At 34.5% G+C, this 23,944-nt stretch overlaps 1 long non-coding RNA gene and 1 other non-coding gene across 4 annotated transcripts; both read left to right on the top strand.

The window, feature by feature from the left end:
- Nucleotides 1-9,270: 9,270 nt before the first annotated feature.
- On the top strand, nucleotides 9,271-23,916 carry LOC143247781 (uncharacterized). Of its 3 annotated transcripts, XR_013026711.1 has the most exons (5): nucleotides 9,271-9,480; nucleotides 17,681-17,837; nucleotides 19,468-19,684; nucleotides 21,357-21,512; nucleotides 22,309-23,916. It is a non-coding gene; the product is annotated as an uncharacterized LOC143247781 (long non-coding RNA). The 3 variants fall into 3 exon arrangements; XR_013026712.1 differs by having other exon boundaries at nucleotides 9,273-9,480; nucleotides 17,684-17,837; nucleotides 21,357-23,909; XR_013026710.1 differs by having other exon boundaries at nucleotides 9,275-9,480; nucleotides 21,357-23,906.
- Nucleotides 10,077-10,148, top strand: TRNAE-UUC (transfer RNA glutamic acid (anticodon UUC)). Its single transcript has one exon. It is a non-coding gene; the product is annotated as a tRNA-Glu (tRNA).
- Nucleotides 23,917-23,944: the final 28 nt, after the last annotated feature.

The raw sequence follows: 23,944 nt of genomic DNA, 5'->3' as shown, positions 1-23,944 counted from the left end.
GGCTTTTGATCTCATAAAATAGAACCCCCTTTTGCTTACAGGCCTTATGTATGATGAGAAATAATTGCTTTCAGTTGCAGTTTTCTTAAAAATTATTACCATACTAATATGATAAGAGGTTCAATGTCCACGTGGGAATTCTTTAATGAAATAGTTAATAAGCTTTAAAAATTTACAAGAGATTGTTACATATTAGATAATAATATTGCGAGTATATTACTTTATCATAATGCATCGCCCTAGTCCAAAACACAAAAACATAGATAAATTATCTCACCACTCTGTGAGACTATCCACTTGTGTAATGCCCTAAAAACGGATAACATTTGCAAATTGAAACCATTGTAGTAATAGCAGCATCAAGCTATACAGTAATAACTTCCCTGAACAAATGAATACCACAATTAATACTTTCGTAGCTCTGGGAAAAACGACAAGAGGACCTAAATTTAGTATGAGAGCTTCTTGTCTTATAGCAATATAACCATGACCAGCATAAACTGAGTAACGTAGCAAAGATTACTGTAACCTGTAGCACTTGCATGATCCATTATAGACACAACAGACTTGCCCATTTCACTAAAAACTTGTCAAATTTTGTGTGTATACACACAGTAAATTCGGTATTACAATCGACATTCTTTCTCCAGCACGGGATCAGTCAACTGTGTACATTTGTAGGTACAGGGTCTCGTACCAGTTCCGGGAGAATGTTGGCCACTTGGTACTAATTTCTTTAAATTTAAGTGTATATCCTAAAATTTTATTTATGGGTCTTTTATACATATAGTTATAATTTTACCATACCACGCGGTCAACCAGTGTGTGTCCTTTTTGATGCAATTAACAATGTTTGGGTTTGCATTAAAAGGTATTGGTTTTGTGTATATTACTTCTAGAGTATCTGCTGATTGCTGCTATATTTTTATCTAAAGGATTCACACAGCAATATGTTTATTGACTTAAAGTGCTTATATCTGGCGTTTGATTCTCCATGGAGGATAAGCAGAGAGCTCAGTGTGACTTTGCTCTAGAACAACCAAGCCAAGTCAATCCTCCTGTTATGATAACGAACCCTTATTTAAAGGCAAAGACAATGATACAAATAGCATTTAGTTAAATACTAGGAATATCTAAATACACAATCAGTGATAACGGTGCATAGATTTTTAACTCAATGAAACCTTTTTCAATAACAAAGTCACATATACTGTTTATTAAAGTTTATTTATATGACTAGCATGCTTCATAAAATATATTTTAAAACCCTTACATTACTATTTAGAAATACCTATTTACACACCATAAAATTATCATCTGATGGCAAATTATTACAAGTTTTGAGCTTAACGACAAAATACAACTTACAATGAATAAGAAAGAGAGTAAACTTCTTACCTTAATGAAGATAGTATAATTTGCCTGGACTATACCGGGTTTTCAGGCGTTTGTCTAGATTTATTGAATGTTGCTTCACTGGTAGACTATTACTGTTGAACTGCTTTTTGTAGACCATTCACTCACCCTCTCATCCCATGTCAGTTTTTAAATTAAAGTTTCAAAGGTCAATTTTGGTGTTGGTTTGATTCAATTGATAGCAGCCTTAATTATTCATACATTATTGTTGATTTCACTTAGGATCATCCTTCCGACATTGCAACTATGTCATTACACTTTTGTGGGTTGGCTTTAATGGGGTTAGGGTATCTCGAAACAACTTTCATGCAACATCATGTGAAAGTTTTGTAATGAATGGCTTGTAAAACCTTGGCAGGATAACTTTGGTTGGTGGTGAATTTCGTACAAAGATACACAAAGCTAATTTAGCAGTGAAAGACTAGAGAAAAGGCAGCTAGTCATCAGTCTCTGGCTACTTTTTTTACCAACAAATAGCGAGATTGATCGCAACTTTATGATGTCCCACGGCTAAAAGAGCCGGTAGGTTTGGTGAGACGAAGATTCAAACCCGTGTGCCGTAGATTGCGAGTCAAATGCTCTAACCCCATGGTCATGCTGGGCCACCAGGATAATGCTCCATAATTGCATCATTATACTTGTGTATATTAGTTCTAATTGCAGCATAAGGTTTTTGACCTTAAACACACTTGAAGCTTTTCAGATTCATCATCTGTAATGGAAGCAAAGAGATACATTATGGTTTTGTACCCCATTTTTAGTTTGTTGCATCTGGATGGGCACTATATTTTGTGTCTGATAACCTCTTTACTATTGGGAACATTACTTTTTCAAGCACATCGTATAAGCACTTCCACTGGCAAGTTCAAACTGAACGAAACATAAAACTTTTTCATAAAGAACAAGAATGAACAAACTTCAGTACAGCAGTTTACAACCCATTGTCGAACCAAATTGGGTGATTGAGCACAGCAGATATCAGGGCTTGCATACCAACGTATTTGTTGCTCATATCAGATGCATTTTCGTGAACCTGCACATAGCATTCTTGAATTTTTGTATTATGCTTTCCAAGGAAGTTACTGGGAGCTCCAGCAAGGTCTGATCCTGTGTAAGTACTTACTGGTAAGAATATGGCAACTCTCTCTAGACGGCCACTATCTAGGTTTTATCCAAATATCATTAGTTGATCGTAGAATCAACAGACACAAGGTAATACTTGGATGTGCACAGAGTAAGCTAAAGATGTCAGAATGGCCACCTAACAGTTGCATCATTTTCTGTACTTGCTCAAAAATTTTAAATTTTGCACTTGGATGACAGGGATAGGTTTAACAGTCAGCTAAAGCTAACTGGACCCCTAATTTGCTTTCGTTTGATGTGTAATATTAGTATGAAAAGAGTCTGTCAGACCACATTTTTTTTTTAGCTAACTAGGCATTTAGGCTTAAACCCGCCTCTGTTGGATGACTTGTATTTTATATATCGTCGATTTAATAATGCTTTTCAAGTTAACAAATTATTTATATCTGTTAAATGAGCCAATGTAAGCCAAGTAATTGTGGATTTTTTACTGGATAACACTTTGCAAATTCTGTTTAAGAAACACAAACAATTGATACTAAAAGCTTCAAATGCTGTTACATATCTTGTTTGCGATGATGGAACTCTTTCTTTTCTTGAACAAAATCCAAAGCTTTTAAGAATGAGGAATCAAAATATTTCGATATTTTCAATCTAGCCTAGCAACTTAGGTGCAGTCAGATTTTAGGCCTGCTGCTTGATCATACGATAATAAAAGACACGTCGAGCGCACCCTGCGACGAAGAATGAAAATCTGGAGTAAATAGATTTTGATTGGTTGAAGCTCATGATTCGATTAGTGCAGTGGTTCTCAACCTTTTCTGACTTGCGGCACACTGCGACAATCTGAAAATTTTCGCGGCACACCTGAAAAGCCTTAACGATTTTTTTATATACACGTTTTGCGGCAAGCGTTAAAAAGCCTTAGAACGAAAATCACGGCCAAAGCAAGCGATATTAATGACATCTGCACATTGACAACACTATCGCTTGCTTTGGCCACGTGTGTCGTTCTAAGGTTTTTTAATGATTTTGTGGTATATCAGAAAAATAAAAACTTTTTAATTTTACATATGTCTTCAATGTGACGTTTGTGCCTGCTTCTGAGAGCAAATCAAGTTGAAGCGAGGCTCTAACGTAGACAAACAAGCTCGCATTTCATCATCAACTGTAAGAAGCCTCTCTCTCTTTCTGGCTTTAATTTCAGTCAATGCTGAAAAGCCAATTTCGCAAAACCACGAAGATGCAAATGAAAGCAGCATTTCAACTGCTTTTGAAATGATTGCAGGATTTGAATTTATAATGGAGATCCAAAATTCATCCAAGCTCTTTTCGGGAAACAATGACTGATAAAATTTGTCGTTTCGTAAATCAATGAGCTGTTCTTCCTCCTCAGTTGTAAGATTTGTTGTCTCATTTATTCCGAATGGATAGGTCACCCAATTATATTCGTCTACAGCAAGTGACGGGAAATAATGTTTTAGTGCGGACTGTAGGTCGCTTAATGTGTTCAAAATTTGAGGGACAATTTTCTTCTTTGACGGACATTCGTTAACGGAAGGAAAACAATCAAGGACTCCGTTCGAGATCTTATTCTTCCACAGCGTCACCTTTTCATTGAAGGCCTTTAGTTTGGACGTTTAATTATTAGTAATAATGTTTTCAGATGATCCTTGGAGACTTAAGTTCAGTGAATTTAATTTGTCAAACAAGTCGGAGAGAAATTAAACTTTCAACCACCAGATCTCATCATGAAAAGAAAATTCAAAAGCTGCTTTCTCAACCTCCAAGAAAGAAATTACTTCAGTTTTTAGTTGGACAAGACGCTTTAACACCTTTTCTTTTGAAAGCCATCGAACATCTGTGTGATACAGTAGCTTTTTGTAGTCTGAATCCATCACCTCACAGAGAAGAGAGAAAGGTCGAGGTTGAAGTGGCCGAGACTTGAGGAAATTCACCACTTGAATAACTTGATTCATAACAGACTGTAAATCTTTCGGCAAAGATTTGGAGGCGAGCGCCTCTCTGTGAATTATGCAATGAACAATCCTTATGTTTGGATTTTGTTGGCGCACCAGAGTGACGAATCCCTTCTTTTTTCCTTACATTGAAGGACAGTCATCGGTGCAAACGCTGACAATGTAATTTGAAGAGCAAAATGTTTTCATTCACCAACTCGAAAACGTCTTGGTCTTTCGCTGTACTTTTTAAATCTTTGCAAAATAAGCATTCGTTTTCGATTTTTCCATATTTTATAAATCGAACAAAAGGCAGAACGTAAGCTTTTCCACTAACGTCAGTAGATTCATCAACTTAAAGAGACCATAGCAGAGACAATTCATCTTCAGGCGCTTCGAAGTGTTCGCAAACTTGATCCTTCAAATCCGACGACAAGTCTACAATTCTGCGCGAAATTGTATCATTGGACAATGGAACTTGCTTAACCTTTTTGGCGGCATCCGTTCCAAACATAGTTTCAACGATGATTGCTAACGCTAGCGCAATGGCTGATTTGGCCTCCGTATGCGCTTTCTCGCGTTTTGCCAACAATTGAGCAACCTTATAACTTGCAATCAATCCTTTTTTGGGCAGCTTCATGTTGTTCACAAGCTTCCTTGATTGTTCATATTGTTGAGCTGCGAGATTCTCGAAGTATTCTTTTGGTTTATCCTTCACAGCTGAATGTTTTATTTTCTACTGTCTCTTTAGTTTGCTAGGAACAAGCGCCTCGTTCGATAAAGCTGCATTGCAGAGTAGGCAGAATAGCGATTGAGAATGTTCCGATTCCAAAGCGATAAAACCGTATTCGATGTATTCGTTTTTGTACTTTCGTTTGATTCCTTGCTTTTGATTCAACACATTCACTTTTGCAGCATCAGACGTACTTAAATATTTTACCACAGATAAATGATAAAGCTAATTCATACACGATAAGCACGAAGTTCTGCAGTTGATATAAAATTCTTACCTACATCGTAGTAGCTGTAGATTACCGCAGAATGAAAACGTGTTCCAGAAAGCAGTTTGATTGTTTGATCCATCATTTATGACGTACGAAGCGCTTGTTGCGTCACAATTAAACTAACAGTAGAACCGTTGCAGTCGAGAATGAAATTTAAGTATGAACTTTTCAGTGCTCGAGTTCAATGAAAACCATCGAATGTTTTGGAAGGTTTCAGAGTGCCTCTATAATAGCTTTTATTAACTGATGTGTTCGACTTACTTGTAAAATCCCAAGAAAGTTGAATGTGTTTCAAAAACACCGCGGCACACCTGCCAATCTCTCGCGGCACACAGGTTGAGAATCACTGGATCAGCGTGACTAGATCCAGCCTTGCTTAGACCTAGAACCTTTGAAGTGCAAATTACATGCAAATATGCTAGGTCAGAGAGGAGCTCCACTTAGTTACAATCTTCGGAGGAAACCCAATAAAATGTCTCTACGTTTCATCCCTCCCTCTTTTCAAAAATAAATAAACTCGGTCGAATGATCTAGATTGAGCATTTATCTTTAGAAAATGAAGATGAGTATTTTTTATGATGGGCTTTTCTTGAGCCGGGGCCTGAATCTAAAACCCAAAAAGCATCCACGCCTTAATTTTCTCCTGTCTATAACAGATTGGATAGAACAATCAAGGAAAAGTCTAATAATTCATTGGGCTTCATGTTTAAATCCATAGTTTGGTATAAATATTCAAGAGTAATTTACTAATTGCTATAGTTGTATTCATGAAAAATAAGTAAACACTAAAATCATAGTCACCTTAATGCTTTTCCACACATACATCAATGTACTAATAGAAGGTTGTTATGGTAGAAATTACCGATCGTGATACCAACAAACACGATAGAACCAAATTACAGTAATAAATTTATTAAATCGCAATAAGAATAATTTTATAGTGACAATATTTATACCATTATTAAACTAATAATATTTACACAATTATGAAGCGTTAGTGACACAATCACAGAAATACTAAAAATTAACTGACCAGGTCAGAATCCAGAATTTAAAAATAAAATATGCGTTGACAAGTCCAGTTTCGCTGTCAAATACATTAGCCCGGCATGGCCAGATGGTTAAGGCACTCGACTCGTCATCTGAGGGTCGCGAGTTCGAATCACCGTGGCACCTAACATGCTCGCCTTTTCAGCCGTGGGGGTGTTATAATGTTACGGTCAATCTCACTATTCATTGGCAAAAGAGTAGCCAAGAGTTTGCGGTGGGTGAGGATGAGTAGATGTCTTCCCTCTAATCTTACACTGCTAAGTTAGGGATGGCTAGTACAGAGAGCTTTCGTGTAGTTTCGCGTGAAATTCAAACCGTGAAATACAATCCTGTTCTTTTTTCTAACTGTCACATATAATTCCGAGTTTTTTAAAAGCTTGAGCGTGATGACTTTCGGCAATCAGTTAGATCTCTACAGAAGCTACTAACTACATACCATCCTTAGTGACATTCATATACTATCATAGAAATTTAGAAACTTACAGAGTCTAGAAACGTCCGCGTGTGAATGCCATCATATTCATTTCCAACTTCCAATCTGCATTCCAGACAGTTTAGAAACTGTATAGATTTCTAGGCCTAAGTCACAGGCGTTCCAGAATATTCTATAACTTCTCTGTGGTTAAGGTATATTCAATAAGATTCAATTATATTAATTATGCTAAGGATTTTGAGTAGGTAATAAGTTAAAATTAAAAACAGCAAGATTTACTTATAACCATTAAAGTATTACTAGTATTATTTACTATTTACACTTCTACGTCTCCCCCCGCTAGTACAGCGGTAAGTGCAGATTTACAACGCCAAAAACAGGCGTTCGATTCCTCTTGGTGGACATCAGCAGATAGTCCGATGTGGCTTTGCTATAAGAAAAACACAAACACACATTACTGCCTAACAATGGCAAATACACGATACCGTATAAAATAATCTAAAATGGAGTTTAGATCCAGTACTATAAATTTATAAGGAAACAAGTTTCGACACTTTGGCGTGTTCTCTTCAATAAACAATTTTTGTTCGTGACAGAAAGATATATTCAGTTTATTTTATAGAGGAACTTCTAAGTTTCTTCCGGGTAGCAAACATCAGAGGTTGGCAAATTTTGGATTAGCGAACTTTCCAGAATTCATCTTTTGAATAATTTCTGTTGGCAAACGTCCAGTTGATTTTGGGATACAGACTCCCCATGAATTACATAAATACTGTTATTTCTTTCATCATTTTAAATCTGCGACTCTTCATCTCGATTTCTTCCTGTTTCATAAATTTAAACTTTTTTTGCAGAATTGACATAGTACAATATATACACCCTTCCTGCTTTTTTCCGGAAGTGTAGACTTATCCGAACGTAATACATTTTTAATGGTGATGGGACATACATAAACAACTTCTCGGACACGTTTCAAAAGTTACAATACTAGGACTGCAGTTTATACTAGATATTTAATATTTACATATACATGTTGATAGTTGATATTCCTATAAAAATATCTTTCTCGCATTTTGATAGGAATTTTTAAAAATAAAATCTATACATTATTGTAACATCTTAAAAAGTATGAATAGATTTGATTTTTTTAATTAAGGGGTGTGATATGACGTATACTACTAGCTTTGTATGATGTTCTCTCTGGAAACAATGATAACGTTTGGACTAGCTTCATTGTCATAATGGTATCTTCGATAGCGGTAGTACACTTATATGACCCAATGACGTATTGTGATTAACATACCGCATGCTATGTAAATGCTTGTAAGAAATATATAACTTTCACTACATTTACTTTTTTGAATTTTTTTTTACTTTTGTATAAAAGCACTCCATAGAAAAATAGTGCAGCTAAGAGTTCAATCCTTTCCGTTACATCCAATGCATTTATTTATCTTTGCACATTACATTAAAGAGGTAAAAAGATGTTTAAACTCATACATGTAAAATATGTACAAGGATAGTTTGAATTTCGCGCAAAGCTACACGATGGCTATCTGTTCTCGCCGTCCCTAATTTAACAGTATAAGACTAGAAGGAAGATAGCTAGTCTTGGGTTAATTTTTTACCAACGAATAGTGGAATGACCGTCACTTTATAACGCCCCCACGGTTGAAAGTGGGAGCATCTTTAGTGTGACGAGAGTTCGAACCCACGACCCGCATATTACAAATCGAGTGCCTTAACCACCTGGCCGTACGATGGATAAAAAATAAAGTTAAACAGATTTAAATCACGTGTATTTTTACAGGTTTTTATTTTAGATTTTGCGCAAAGTTAATCGAGGGCTATCTGCGCTAGCCGTCCCCAATTTAGCAGTGTTAGACTAGAAGGAAGGCAGCTAGTCTTGGTTTAATTTTTTTGCCAACGAATAGTGGGATTGACCGTATATTATAACGCCCTCACGGTTGAAAGGGCAAACATGTTTGGTGCGATGGGCATTCGATCCCGCGACCCTCAGATTACGAGTCGAACGCCTTAAGCCACCTGGCCATGCCGGAACATTTTTTTAGAGGTTTATTCACATATTATTTAATATTATTCTCTGTTTCCGTTTATTCAGAACAACATGTTTTTTTTTTTTTTTTTTGTAAATAATGCTCATATCGCCTCTAAATTTATGATCCGGCTTATTATATAAATAAAATTAGCGATATTCCTACAAAGCGCATTTTTACTTTATCTACCTCATTTTACAAAAAACAAACGAACAAAAATCACTCTAAAAACAACCTTTTCTCATTCCTAGCTGCAAACCCTACATTATGGTAGAAACGTGTTTCCTTGTAACTTAAAAGAAATAGACGTGCCATTTTTTTACGGTATAAAACACAAATTTATTTAATATACACCACAATGTAACGTGACATAGCAAGTGAAGAGAGCATTTAATCTCTGATCGTCCATGAGTGACATTCATAATCCGTGCCGAGGGTAGACAACCACAAGCTGGGTCGAGACAACGTGGTTCGAAACTGTAAGTACCATATAGTCTCAAATGATCTAGTACCTAGGATGTCAGGCTTTTGCTTAAGGAGCTCTAATCCGATTCTTAGTTAGCGATTTGGTTTGAAAATAAATTGGAAAATAACTACCAAGCGTTGAGCACGCATATACTTGATTCGATTTTATTACTAATCATAATGTTTACGAATATACCCTCAGATGTAAATATATGTACATTAGTATCCTTTTCGGCATGAGAATGGATCATTGAAAACCTAGACTGAAGAGTTATATGAAAGAATGAGAGTGATAAGGTTCTTCATCTTTCTTTCTGCGTATCTAATATTCACCTGTATGAAAATTCGAGAAACAGTGACATTTTGATTAGGTGTCTAAACACGTATTTTGTCGGCTTTGTAAATATAATGTTTTAGTTTTGCTCCACCTGTACTGTGAAGTAGTCATTGTTAATATTCAGACATTTTAAAAATGGTTTTAAACTGAATACTTTTATGTCTGTCATTATGTGTTATCAAAACCATTATTATTAAATAATACTTTGCATATTAAAAGTAAAACAAATCTTTACTTGTGTTAATATTACATGTTTAGAGAATTATTTATATGTCCCATGTGGTCTAGTGGCTAGGATACCTGGCTTTCACCCAGGAGGCCCGGGTTTGATTCCCGGCATGGGAATAAACTTTTATTTTTCAGTTTTGGTTTCTGAAAATTTTAGGAGTAAGAAAAAGATTTATCAGAAATTACTGTGAGAAAATATGTTGAAAAATATAAAATAAGTTTCTAACTGAAAGTAAGGATAATTATTTTCTATCGGAAGAAATAGTAGATTTACAAAAATATAATGTGGAATATAAATAAAAGCAAACGCGAGAAATTTTGCATTGTCCAGCTTTTTAAATATATTTTTATAAGGATTTCGTTTGCTAGCTGGACTTACTGTAATTAAATTGTCAATAACACAACGGCAGGCGTTAAGAGGCTAGGACTGTGCAGTGATTGAATGGAAGAAGATGGTGTTGTATAAGGAAGTACTGTGAAATTAGTCCTTGTTTGTTTGCTTAAAGCGTACGTTTGTGTTTTTTCTTACAGCAAAGCCACGTCGAGCTATCTGCTGTGTCTCCCGAGGGGAATCGAACCCTTGATCTTAGTCTTCAATTAAAACAACTTTCTGACAGAGGGATTAGCTTATGGAGGGAGTTGTCGTCACTAATATAATGATGCTTTCCTGAATAATAGAGAATGTGTTTTATTTTTACTTTTTTACATGGTATCGTTTTGTCCATAGTTACAGCTTTACCTTTTCTTAACTGAGGAGGCCGGTAAGACAAATAATGGGGCAACATCTGAAATAAATTTAAAATGTGATTAATGAATGGTCAGAGCTTAGAATGAACAATGATATTTCAAAGAAACCCGGCCCCTTAAGCACCCTGTTAATGCCGGTCCTTATTGATCGTATATTGTATAGCGGAAAGAGATTTATTTTCCAATAAAACAAAATTATATATTTATACACTGCTGGCCAAAATCTTAAGGCTAATGAACATAAAGAAAAAAATAAGCATTTTGCGTTGTTGGACTCAACCACTTGTTTGAGTAGAGCTTGGAAAATGAAAATAAGAAAAGAGGAGAAAATTAGCATTTAATAGGGAAAATATGAACACTAGAAAATTAGCCTAAATACTAGCTGATCAAAAGTTTAAGACCATGCTGAAACGAAGCGTTAATTGGTAAACACGTAACGAAATTTAGTCATTTGTGTTCAAGCATTAGCGTTGTCAACATCTCCCACTGACATTTTCTGTGTTACATTCGATAAAAAAATGGCAAAGGCTAAAAAGTTGATAGAGTTTGAACGTGGCAGAATTGTCGAGCTGCAAAAGCAGCAAGGTCTCTTTCAACGTACCATCGCTGGTGAGATTAGGTGTAGTAAAACTGCTGTTGGAAATTTCTTAAAAGACCCTGAGTGATACGGAAAGAGAATTTCAAGTGGTCGGCTCAAGAAAATTTAGCTGGCGTTGAGCAGGAGGATTCGACGAGTTGTCCGGCAAGACACCAGTCGATCATCGAACCAAATTAAGGCCCTTACAAACACAGAATGCAGCTCAAGAACAATAAGACGGCATCTACGAGAGAAAGGCTTTAAAAATCGCAAACGTCTTCAAAGGCCACGCCTCCTTCCACACCACGAAATCATTCGGTTAAACTTTGCTGAGAAGCACTAAACATGGGACGTAGAAAAGTGGACGAAGGTTTTGTCTGATGAGAAAAACTTTAACCTGGATGGTTCAGATGGTTTCCAACGTTACTGGCACGATAAGGATATTCCACAGGAGACATTTTCTACACGACACAGTGGAGGAGGTTCCATCATGATCTGATGTGCTTTTTCCTTCTATGGAACAATGGAGCTTCAGGTTATACAGGAACGTCAAACAGCAACTGGCTACATTGGAATGTGGGAGAGAGCATCCTTATTGACTGAAGGCCCTCGCTTGTGTGGAAATAACTGGATCTTTCAGCATGATATCGCTAGAATTCACAATGCCCGCAGGAGAAAAGACTTTTTTGTGGCGAATAACGTGATTCTTTTGGACCACCCAGTGAGTTCGCCCGAACTGAACCCCATTGGAAATGTTTGGGGGTGGATGGTAAGGGAAATCTATAGAAATGGACGTCAATTCCAAACAGTGCATGATCTTTGTGAAGCCATTTTCACCACTTGGAATAACATTCCAGCCAGCCTTCTGCAAACGCTTATATCGTCCATGCCAAAGCGTTATTCGCAATGATGGCCGTGCAACTCACTACTGAAACCTTTTGTTGGGCATTTCCTATCCTGTTTAGGACTTCTTTTTGGTATGGTCTTAAACTTTTGACTAGGTAGTATTTAGGCCAATTTCCTGGTGTTCACATTTTCCCTATTAAATGCTAAAAGTTTTCTATTTTTATTTTCTCTTTTCTTATTTTCATCTTGTTAAAAAAAGTTGTTTTATTACAATTTGTTACTTAAATTATTATGGATTCAACTGTTTGTATCATTGGAAGAGCATATAAAACCTCACTTGTGGTTGGATTGATTACCCTGGAGTGTAGGTTAGTAGTTTAAAAATAATTTCTGTGAATTTCTTTACAGAAGTAACATGCTAGAGGTTCCCAGTGGCACATATGGATGTCTGCAGACTTACAAGGCTAAAAAGCGGGTTTCGATACCCTCGTGGGCAGAGTATACATAGCTCATTGTGTAGCTTTGTGCTTAATTCAAAACAACGACGTCCTAAATCTGATTGAAAATAGAGGGCGCCCTATACACCGTACTAAAAAAAAAAACTTTGGTAAACAACACCGGGTCGTTTCATACACCAGCAAATAGGGTAACTAGTTCTTATTTATTACAAATTGAAGAAATATTTTTAAAATTTTCACCTCAAACGGTTAGGTAAGAGACAGGCATATTCACCCTTAATTTAAGATTGTTGTCATGTAAGAAGCGCAAGTTGTTAGTAACGTCTACCGCCAATGCGGCTAGTCTTAATGCAAGGGGAATTGTTTGTCACTGTTATAACGCCCCAAACCTGAAAGTGCGAAGAGAGTTCAGCAGCTAATCACATTTAAAAACCGATCCGTCAGGCAGGCTGACCACTAGGCCAAGCTTAACCCTTAGAAACAAATAGAATACACGGCATCTCTAACTCTCCTAGTGGGTATTTTCTATTTCGAAATATTGCTTCCGTTTAAACAAAGCTTTTAGATGCGTGACACATTATTGGTAAATATAAATCCAAAGTTAAAAATTTTAACAATGAACTGGATCTTTAGCATAGTAATTGATTAACAACTGATTTAAATGTTTTAAAATACTGTATTATGTTAATAAGGTTCGGAACTTCTTTTCTAGCTACAACTCAACAATTTATTTTAGACCAATATTTCTAAAATTAATATTGTTTGTTACTAATTTTATTAACTTCATTCTTTTTATCTTATAAACAATTAATGAAACACAGCTTAAGTTAAATGTTTTGGATGTAAAAAGCTTCAGGTGAGAAAGTTGTAACCAAACATTCCAACTATTAAATATTAAATACGTTATAACACCATGTATGGCTCATAACTGAAAGTGAGTAGAGAGTTCAGCCGTGTATCACAGGTAGAATCGTGTACAGGGTAGCCCGTAAGTCTCTACCCATCCATATGTTATTATAAACAACGTTATAATACTAATGATGAGTTGAAGGCAGCTGTTACCGCGGCATTTGGAACAATAACCCCTGCTATGTTGACGAAAATGTCTCACAGAACATGGCGTCGCATAATATTATGCAACGAGAATGAGGGACAGCACACAGCTACACTGGATACATAAGATATATGGATGGGTAGGGACTTGGGGCCATCCTGTACTTCCAGATTTGCAGTTCGGCAGGCTAAGCCTAACCGCTTAAAATTAACAGGACAGGATCACAGGACAGAAGGGAAAATTTGGGGCATACAGGTTAGCTCTCAATTAAAACAGTGATGCATGGCCATAAAGATGTTGGTCAGCGCCTTGTAGAACCTATAAATTCAGTTCTCCCCAACTCAACCCCCCAAAACAATCTTGTTATTCTAAATGTTTGCCATACATTAATAGTTACGAAGTACAGTTTTGGAAAACAATATCGTGCATACATTTAGTTTACCGTTTAGCACAATTTGAGTTTTGAATATAATCAGCCAATGCATTCTCAGTAAACAAGAAGCAACAATTTCGTGACTTTTGGACAGCCAATTGTTGGAAAGTACACATTCAACAGGCAATACGAAACTGTTCGTCCCTACCAACAAAAGCTGCTTTGATGCAGGAAAGCAACTAAGCACGATTTATTAGTCAATTGGTAGGTGGCGCTGTGTGTAAAGGCACCGTTTTTGCTATTTATAGTACGGCCTAAAGTGATTTGCATATGGAATAAGTTGCGACCAACACATTACAGAAGAGTAAAATGCAAATTGATGCTTTCCTAAATAATAAAGTATGGGTTTAAATTTTTACTTTTTTCAAGGATGAGTCTACAAAGATAGCTTTGAAGTATCAAATAGTAACAATAGGTTCAATATTGATTTAGTTATACGTCGCAGTACATCTAATGAAAATAAGTTTTAAACGAACAGAAGTTAATTGTTTCATTTCCAAACTTATAGATTAACAACTTTCCCTATGTTAGGCTTATTTTTAGATACACAATTAAAATTGAAATACTGATACACTTTTGTAAAAATTAAACTTGAATATTCTTTCTTCATGAAAGTACAAAATTTAGAGCTCTCATCGCATCACTATGAAGGGACAAAAGTTTGTTTTTTAATTTCGCGCAAAGCTACATGAGAGTTATCTGCACTACCTGTCCCTAATTTAGCAGTGTAATACTAGAGGGAAGGCAGGCAGCTAGTCATCACTACCCACCGCCAACTCTTGGGGTACTCTTTTATCAACTAATAGTGGGATTATCCGTCACATAATAACGCCCGCACGGCTGAAAGGGCAAGCATGTTTGATGCAACGGGGATTCAAACCCGCGACCCTCCCACTATGAGTCAAGCGCCTTAATCACCTGGGACTAAGAGGGAGAAAAGTATACATATGCTAGTAACAGTGAATAATTGGTAGGTAAGCATAAGGAAGAATATTATTAATGGTAGCACGGCAGTTCGCCTTCGGAGTTACAACTCTAGAAACCGGGTTTCAATATTCATGGTGGTCAGAACTCAGACTGCTTATTATGTAGCTTTGTGCTTGACTACAAATAATGCAAGTTTTAGGTCTTTGATGTGATAATAATATTCTGTGTGGAATCAAAGTTAACAATGATTTAAAGATACATTATTGTTATTTATTACTACTAAAATAACAAGTGTGTTCTGAAGTACGTTTATTTGCATATATTTCAGTTCATTTAATTGATATACTTTCAGAATCATGTGATAAAGTAGATGGGATATGATTCATATATTTACATGGAGAATGGAAAAATATTACAATGACTTAGAGACTGTTTTTATTTTTCAATGCTAAACCATATTTGTAAAAGACATTTATTTACGGATGTATTCATACAGTTTTTTATGAAAATGCTTATAGGTAGTTTTTTTTAAAGGAATAAAGATTGATATAATCTTCTCACTCAGTCATATATTCATATATCAAGAATTTGTGTGTGTGTGTGTGTGTGTTTTTTTTTTCATAGCAAAGCCACATTGGGTTGCCTGCTGAGTCCACCGAGGGGAATCGAACGCCTGATTTTAGCGTCGTAAATCCGTAGACTTACCGCTGTACCAGCATATGGTGAACGACAAATGACTTAAATCTATCAATTTAAACAGAATTATTGATTTGAACTTTTCTATTCAACAGATATAAACACGGTACCAACTGTTATCATAAAAAATTTACAAGTTTTCAAGCTTTAGAATGGTGTCTGAGATGTTTAACGTAATGAATTGTCGTTAGCTACGTTACTTCGTAAAGTTTCTAAAATCAAACAAAAACACTTGGCATATGCAGAGATTGTATCTTCTCTTCAAAAACTAAGATAATGGTGTCTGATGTGTAATAACCCAATGAATGTTTCAAAAAACATCCGTTGCTATTGTGTTAGCCCTGTATAGCCAGGTATTTAGGGCGTTCGACTTGTAATCTGAGGGTCACGGGTTCGAGCCCCCTTTACACCAGACATGCTCGTCCTTTCAGCCGTGGTGGCGTTATGATGTTCGGTCACTCCCACTATTCGTAGGTAATACAGTAGCCCAAGAGTTGGCGGTGGGTAATGATGACTCGCCTCCCCCTTACACTGCTAAATTAAGGATGACCAGTGCAGATAGCCCTCGTGTAGCTTTGCGCGAAATTCTGAAAACAAACAAGCTATTGTGTTAAATTAGGGTTACAAAAGAACAGACAATTTCTAAAGAAGTACAAAATGCAGTCTAACCAGTGTTTGACAATTGCAAAGCGACAGAGAATACCTCGAAATTAAACATTTTGCGTTAGATTTCAGACCGTAAGATTCCATGCAATCCAAGCTTAATTTGTACATTTGTACCTACCAAGATTTGTTAATATACAACCTAACCTTAATATTCATTTGTACCTACCAAGATTTGTTAATATACAACCAAACCTTAATATACATTTGTACCTACCAAGATTTGTTAATATACAACCTAACCTTAATATACATTTGTACCTACCAAGATTTGTTAATATACAACCTAACCTTAATATACATTTGTACCTACCAAGATTTGTTAATATACAACCTAAACCTTAATATACATTTGTACCTACCAAGATTTGTTAATATACAACCTAACCTTGAGTGCTGCATAACTACCTTCAGTGCATTACACAGGTTACAGTGTTAATGTGTGAGATGGTATCATAAGATACCTATGATATAGATGTATATTGATATTTATTTATACAATGGTAAGCCCTTGTGAATGATGACCAGTCGTGGCTGAAATGTCGGACAGTTTGAACCTTAGTATATATTCTTAATCATTGATATATGTATAGATATTTTCATTTTAGAGGTTTATATTTTACAACTTCTTTGATCAAACTGTTTTCCGTTGTAACTTTATTGTTGTTTAAAACTGCAACGTAACCAAACTCTGGAGCTTATTGCTTAATTCTAGGATTAGTGTGTTTCTGGTTTAAAAAAAAAAACTACTTTAATAAGGTTATAAAATTTCTATGTAGTTTTAATAAAGTTCATTGTATCCCAAAGATATCATTAACACTAGGGATTGCACTTTTAATACCCATGTAATTGGTTTGCGAGATCTATTAACGATTTAACTTACAGAGCAAGTGAACTAATTTGTAGCTCGCCAGAATTTAGCTCTTCTGAACAGTAATGCATATACTTATAATAACAAGCAGATTTTTTACCTTTAAATATTTTACCTTGTTTTTATCATATATGAAACTAAAATACATCTAATTTTACTTGGCTTCAGTAGGCGAAATAGTCAAAACATTAGTAAGTACTCTAAGTAAACCATATATTATCACTATAGTCCAAATTATTCGAGTTTAATAAAAATATAATTATAGAAAGTAATGAGCAAATCAGGTCATTGATATTTATGATATTTACTAAAGTGTGATTGTATTTATTAAATTGTTTTTCCAACAATTATATTAAAAACGAATTGTTATTGATCAGCAGTATGAGTAGTGTAACCTGTTGGAAGAAAAACGAAGCAGTATATAATCCGTGATGACGAGAAAACCCACTTGTAAAGAAAAATATATACGTAAAAACGGCTGGTATGAGTTGAGGAGATTCTTGTATGTAGAGGAGCGAACAACTTTTTCTTATTGTAAGTTTTTAAAGCTGTTAAGATTAATTACTATGAGATTCTAGTGACAAATAAACTAATTAGATATGAACATGAAAATCCTAAATTCGTGCACTAAGTCAAAAATGCTAAACAACGTTAGAAAGTTGAGTTTGACCAAAATATCTTTAACAAAATATTGCTCACTTAATTACAGGCTTTGGATAGATGTTTTTTTATCCAGTCAGTACTTTTATTGTTCATTGGTGTTTTATACTATTTTTGCAGATATAAAACTGCTTTAAAGGGTAAAGATAAATAAAAAATATCAATAATTGATGAATATCAAACAAGCTAGGATTCAATTGATGTATAAAATAAAGTTTTTTTGTCAATAATAAGTGATCATAACTCCAGTTTTCTATCTTTCTGCTATGTTTCCCGTTGGTTACTTTCATTGCATGTCAAAGATTGTTTGGGCAGGAAAATGAACACGCTTTCACTAAAATAAAGACAGACACAAGAGTAGAACTTTTATTGAAAAAAATATTGGATTGAGGTTTTAGGCACACAATAAAAAACAAAACCAACAGAAACTCTATTACAAAGGGAATCTTTTATTTTTTTAACTAGCACTTTACAACAATATTTCCGAAATTTCATAACAAAGAAAATTATAAATATAATAAATCAAATTATGTAATGTTTTTGTCCAGAAACTAGATATTATGAATGAGTGTACTTTATTTCTTGCAGTTTTGGTAAGCGTTTTCAGTGTTAGAAAAAAAGACCAAGAAATATTAATGACTTCCGACTAATACATAAAGGATTAAAACAGCTCAAAGCACGAAGAAGAGAATTTCACGAGAACTGGTTATTTTTATGAATGACCTGTATCACCTACACAAGTGAGCAGCTGCATTATCTGAAAACCAAAGTGGATAAATCAATGCATTAGTACATAGAACCTTGAAATGTATGAGCAGTGTATTCAGGATGCAATCTATTGCATTATTACCATTTGCTTTGACAGAACCAATATATGTATCGTGCTGCATTTGTTATATCATTTACTTTTATGGGTGCCAGTGTTATTTTTAGGTATCGTTATGCTGACATAGACTAGCTAGAAGTCAGTTGTTGATTCAGGCCATTGGACTTAGCTTCTGGATGTTGATAAGCTTATCTGTATTATTAGAACAGATCTAAGACCACATTCATCATCTAAGGTAGCTTGTACGAAGTTTTGTCAGAACATTTGGCCAACGTAATGTTCTTGATGTCTGGCTGAACAGTCAAATCCACAGACGTGGATTTCTTGAGGTACATTATGGGTAGGGACAGAGTGTATAAACACACAGAAAAACAGCAGTAGTCAAAGATGGGGTCCAACCCATGACTAAATGAGATATCCATGATTCTTACATTTTGCATCAAATTATCAGTCTTCTATAGCCAAGTTCTTCAAGATAGATGCACATTGTTTGCATTGATTAAAACTAAAGTTTATTTTAGGAGAAGTAATAATTGCACTGACAAAAGTGTGCTTAACTTGAGACTCTAGGATTAGAATGTCTGTAGTAAGATTATTCATACACATTAGATACTGATGTTAATAATGGTGGAATTTTATAACATTAACATGTGAACATGTTTATTAACTCTTCCATAGGTACTGCACAAGAAAGAAAAAAAGCTTATTGAAATCATAATAATTACACAACATTGCCACAACTTCTGTTGACAATATGTCACTGAAATGACTTAACTTCAAACATTCTGAAAGAATGATTATATGTTGGATAACAGCATTGCTAGAACACGACTTTGTTGTACATCATTATATAAACCAGAAACACTACAACGCAGATGAATTATTCTACCAAATGGTAAGTACATGTTTGTTTATTGGGTGTTCAAATCCTTCAGATCTTGGGCATCACCACTGCAGCAACAGTGACCACAAACTGTTTAGTGATTGGTTCTATTGCTAGCAAATAGACTCCATGAATGACATTTGAGGAGCTCAAAAAAAAGCAACTGGTGGACAAGGGTACAGAATAGTGAAGCACAATTGTCAAAAATAGATTAGAGTTGTACACATGGACATAACCAGTAGCCCTTTTATCAGTAATTATTAGGAACAAAAATATGTTTTGTAGCACTGCTGTAAGCCGCTGAGCCATGATTCTGAAACTATAATGCAACTAGTGACCTCCAGAGTTCTACATGATATATTTCAGACTTTGTATAATTCAAATACATGAGATTACGAAAACGATTTTTACTTTTGTGAAAAAGCAGTCGTCTGTAAACATTAGCATTGAGATGATGAGCAATGATGAAAATACTGTAATGGTTATGCTCCCAAGATGGACAGTCATCTACTTTATGGAAAGCTCTGGCAAAAAGTTTTAGATTTTTTTTTTTTGCATAAAATAGCCTTAAATGAAGCTGATCTCTTTTCTAAAGACTGGAAAAGCATATTTAATGGTTAGTATATTTACATTGATGCATTGGAAGGACCTTGCTTTCAAGCACTTAAGTAGAATTTGTTAGTGAGCATTGACAATTATTTATATGAAAAACAACTTTACAGAATGCTTGTGTCTATTCTATTTTTGAGCTTGAAATGTTTCATAAGTTTGCAGCTTTATTGTATATTTTCTTATAATTTATAAGCTGTACAAAATGCAATTAGAACAAATATATTAGTTTTGACTGGGGGAGCGTGGTTTGAGGTATGTGTACTTGAAATGGCAAATGAACTTCAAATACCTTGAAATAATGACAATATGTTGAATAACAACATTGCATGGTTATGACTTCGCTGTACATCATCATCTGGACCAACAACATTGTAATGCAGATATAATACTTTTAATTTATTCATGTTTTAAGGTTCTTGTTTTAGATGCTGAGTAAAATCGACGTATGGCGCTTAAATTAATTGAATCTCAAGGTCATAATAGGAGGTAAAAGCACGTAAAGATGTTAATCTGGTTTAACCATATAAAAACATCAGACTATCAGATTCATCTCTCCTTATCTCATTAAATCGAGAATCTGTTTTTAACGACACAAAGATAGTTGAAAACACATGTCTATGTGAATGGTAACCATTTTATATTGTGGGAATTGTCATTGATAGACAATCACCCAGACAGAGTGTGGCAATATATTAGTCAAGTTTAGATCCATGAAAAATCTGATGGATATTTACGGGTACTTAGGAGATATATATTAAGGCAATAATATATGCGTATATGCCTGTAGAAACACCACTCGACCAAGGATATTCTTTTGACGTCTAATATATAAAATTTTATTATATGGTGGGTTTTTAGTTTTAAACATCCATTTAAAACTTTTAACACACATTACGAGCAAAGCTTATGATCTATTAAAAGTTTTATCAGCCAAGCATTTATAATTCTAATCTTAACTATATTAGATGACGCTCTTTAACCTTTGGCTTTTTTGTAGTTTAACTAGAGTTTGCTAATTACAGCAGGTTAAGTTTATTATGACTAAACGTTCCATTTTGAATATCATCCACAGGTTCCAAATACGATACTTTTTTCAACAAAAAGTTCACATATTTGATCTATTTTGGAGGCAACATAAGATCTTATTCAGGAGTTATACCATCTACATGGCGTGCTAATAAAATTGCTAAACTTCCTGACTCCAGAGCTGACTGAGATAGCATTCATGGTACACTTGAACCAAGCCTGCTGGCAACTCCATGACCTATGACCTTTATAGTTATAACCAATTTAACCATTAATAAGTTAAATTAAAAATGTATCTCAGGATGGCTGATATGGGTATTAACACTTTTTCCAAAATAAAACAGAGAACAACGTTTTGACCTTCTTAGGTCATCTTCAAGTCGAAATGTTGTTCTCTGCTTTATTTTGGTAAATGTGTTAATACTCATACCAGCTGTTCTGAGATACGTTTTTACTTCAAATGTGTTTCTCGTCATCACAAGTAAAATTAAGTGTTATGAGTAGCTAGCTGACCTGTTATAAGAGTTAACTCCAGATAAATCAACACGTGTTAAGAGATGTTATCATATTAACTACTTACGAAGTTCTATGATCATATTAACTACGAGTTAGGTGTTCAATCAGAAAAAACAATGTCTTTATTATAAATGCTTCTAAGAATGTTTTATTAAATGAATTTTCGCTATCCATATCGATGATCTAGTGTAATATAAAATTCACAGCACTTAAAGAAGCTGAACAATTTATGAATTTTTGGTAGTTTTATTCAAGATATTTTATTTTTCATATTTTATACAAAGTTATAAATAATTACTGAATTACTGCCTTATTTATAGTTGCAATATTCTTATCCTGACAATTTGAGAAAAATTGTTCATTTTATTCTGAAACTAAGTAATTGACATAATACTTTTGGAATAGCATTTCGGCATAACTTCATAATGTCATACTGTTGGTTAATGACAATTTATAAAAATGTGTTCCTGGTCAACTTCTAGTTTTGGAGCTACTTCCTCTATTCTGATGACAATGGACATGCTGCTGTCTGACACCGTTTCTACCTTGGCATCAAACTTTTGTGAAAGATGACGATGCCAATCGTAGAAAACACCTCTTGACAAACTTTCCACATGGGAAACACATTTTTCTCAAAACTCTCACAGAACCTCCACAATACAAAACGTATGTGATCGAAAATGCTATGATTTCAGCTTCTTCGGCGATTTGTCTTGCGAAAACAATGGTTGATTTCAAGATGTAGATGGAATTTTCTGATTTTTTTTTTCGTTTCTGAGCCTTTTTAATTTACAAATCTTTGTTTATTATTTTGTTAAGGATAGTAGGAGATATCCTCAGCTTCATCTCAGTAGTTTTTTTTTTTTGTTTGAGATGGAGATGTCTGATTAATTCATGTACAGCTAGTGAGAAAAAACTATTTTTTACATATTAATAAACGTCAGCTATTTTTCTAATTGCTTGTGATCATTAGCTGTAGAAACTACCTGAAAGTTGTTTAGCATTTACTTCATTTTAATGACGTTGTTGCTGAAATAGTTTGTTAGGTGGCGCTTCATCCAGTTAGAGATTTTGTAGTACGTCCGCTTTTGAAATATTACAGTAACATATTAAATTTTTAACGTCAATTAAGGGTAAATATAAAATAAAATAGCAAATACTTCTCTACGATAGTATAATGCAAGATACAAAAAAGAGAATCGTTTTGTTACATTTCTGTGTAAATAATTTTATCGTTTGAATAAAATTTTAGATAAAGTACTGTCGTATAAAATTAGGTTTGTTAATTAAAAGAAAAACAAGCAACGAACAATAGAACAACAACAGAAAGATTTGTTACTTTCGCCAGAGAAAATATATATATATTTATTTATCACTTCAAAATACAGTAATAGCTCTGAGTTTTTATTATTTTATTAGGGATTGTACTGGTAATATAGTCAATGAGAAACTATCTGTGGGAAAGTTATTTCTAACTACAGTGGGATATTTTATATATATTTAGAAAAACAGTTTTTATAACAGTCATTATTATCTACCCTTATAAACTTTTTCAACTAAAATCCATTGTTACCATTGTTGTTTTTTGGTTTTGTACGAACACTTCCGATAATCGTTTTAATTATATACAATGAGAAGTAACTACAATATTTGTTCTGGAAGTCTCACCATAATATGAAAGTATTTTCTGGAAAACATTTTAAACATAGCGTTATGAAGAAAATATCGTTTAAATATGTAAATATTAATTACATATCCATATTGCTCAACGTCAATTCGTTGAAGCAATTTTGCTACGATCACTCTTGATGTCTATATTATTTTAATTGTAGTTTAACAGTTTTAATTTTTTTTTTTAAATTTCTATGGGGAAATGTTGTCAATATGTTTGTTTTAGCAAAAAGCTACGTAACAAACTCGGAAAATCGAACCATGACTTTTAGTGCTGTAAATCCGTAAACGTATCACTGACCCATTTGGGTGTGTGTGTGTAGGGGACATCCTGTTAATATTTTCTTTTGCTTTACAATTTAGAATGGCATTTGTTATTTAATAATTTCAGGTAAGTCAAGGGCTTATACTCGATATTAGTGTCTAAAATGACTTGCTATGATTAGT

This window comes from Tachypleus tridentatus, chromosome 1 (assembly GCF_004210375.1).
Source record: "Tachypleus tridentatus isolate NWPU-2018 chromosome 1, ASM421037v1, whole genome shotgun sequence".
NCBI classification, from domain to species: Eukaryota; Metazoa; Arthropoda; class Merostomata; order Xiphosura; family Limulidae; genus Tachypleus; species Tachypleus tridentatus.
The sequence above is the reverse complement of the archived record's forward strand: the minus strand, read 5'-3'. Positions and strand labels throughout refer to the sequence as shown.